This window comes from Cyphomyrmex costatus, unplaced genomic scaffold (genome assembly GCF_001594065.2).
Source record: "Cyphomyrmex costatus isolate MS0001 unplaced genomic scaffold, Ccosl1.0 scaffold234, whole genome shotgun sequence".
Classification (NCBI taxonomy): domain Eukaryota; kingdom Metazoa; phylum Arthropoda; class Insecta; order Hymenoptera; family Formicidae; genus Cyphomyrmex; species Cyphomyrmex costatus.
The window spans coordinates 94,259-96,007 of NW_017276411.1; positions in this window are offsets into that span (position 1 = coordinate 94,259).

Genomic DNA, 1,749 nt, shown 5'->3' on the forward strand with positions numbered 1-1,749 from the left:
GGGCCATTCCGCGTGAACCGGATCAGTCATCTCTCAGAAATTATTAACATTTTGCATATCGGTAGTTCCTGATGATATAAAATATGCTGTCAAACATTGTTTTCTCAAATGCAATATTTTTCGAGTTATGAACAATGCAAAATTTTTTGACTTTTTAATTCATAATTTTATAACTTTTTTTCTTCAAGTTGAATAAAAAAATTTTTTTAATGAAAGTTGTCACAAAAGAACTATATTTTATCATTAAATTATTTATAGCATAAAAAAAATAATTTAGTACTATTTATTGAACAATTTATTTTTAAATAATTTTTTTATCCACTTGGGCAATGATCGATAAATAAAAAAAAAATTTTTTTTAAACATCTAACCTTCTAGTATACTACAAAAAATTGCCATCGATGTGTTTTACTTTGTTATCGAGAAAATAATTATTCAATATCTGAACGTGTGAAGAATCGGTACTCGGTACCGCAAGCACGTCTGTAATTATGCTTATTAGTATGTGTGTATGTATCGAGATTATTTTGTCGTTGTTCTTAATTTGTTTTTACTTTTTTACGACAGTTTTTCGTTGCTTTATAAAAAAAAAAAAATAATAATAAAAATTAAAAAAACACAAAAAAATAGTTTTCGAAAGTCGTTCACCTCCTCGTGGTGAAAACTGGATAACGTTTAAATAACTGATAAACGGCAAAGAAACGACAAAATAATCTCGATACATACGCACATACTAATAAGACATAATTACAGACGGGCTTGCCGTACCGAGTACCGATTCTTCACACGTTCAGATATTAAATAATTACTTTCTCGATAACAAAGTAAAACACATCGATGGCAATTTTTTGTAGTATACTAGAAGGTTGGATGTTTAAAAAAAAAATTTTTTTTATTTATCGATCATTGCCCAGGTGGATAAAAAAATTATTTAAAAATAAATTGTTCAATAAATAGTACTAAATTATTTTTTTTTATGCTATAAATAATTTAATGATAAAATATAGTTCTTTTGTGACAACTTTTATTAAAAAAATTTTTTTATTCAACTTGAAGAAAAAAAGTTATAAAATTATGAATTATAAAGTCAAAAAATTTTGCATTGTTCATAACTCGAAAAATATTGCATTTGAGAAAACAATGTTTGACAGCATATTTTATATCATCAGGAACTACCGATATGCAAAATGTTAATAATTTTTGAGAGATGACTGATCCGGTTCACGCGGAATGGCCCATATACATTATTATCACATGTTAATTATATATATATTAAGAGTATAAAATAAGTTAACTAGAATAATTATTTTTAGTTTTTTTTTCTTCGTTAACTTCATTAAGGAATAATAAATATTCTTATTAAATATTGAACATTATCGTTTTATGAATAATAAAGAATCAGAAATTTCTGCAGTAATAAATGACAGTGACGATAAATTAAAATTTAAAATTAAAGTAAACTGTAATAAAGGAAAAATAAAAGGAAAAGGAAAAAATAGAAAGACATTAGAAAAAAATTAATATTACAAAATGTATTATACGTATGTTACCTAATAATGTAATTTTACACACATACGTACAAACACTATTTTGAGTTTTCTTTTGTTTATCTTGTAGTATACTTGAATATTTAATTGTCGAATATATTTTATCTTTCCAGTAATATTTAACAATACTAAACAACATGTGCAGAGGAAAACAAAAAGGGAAAGGAAGAAACACAAAAATTAGTCATAACGGAAACGGAAT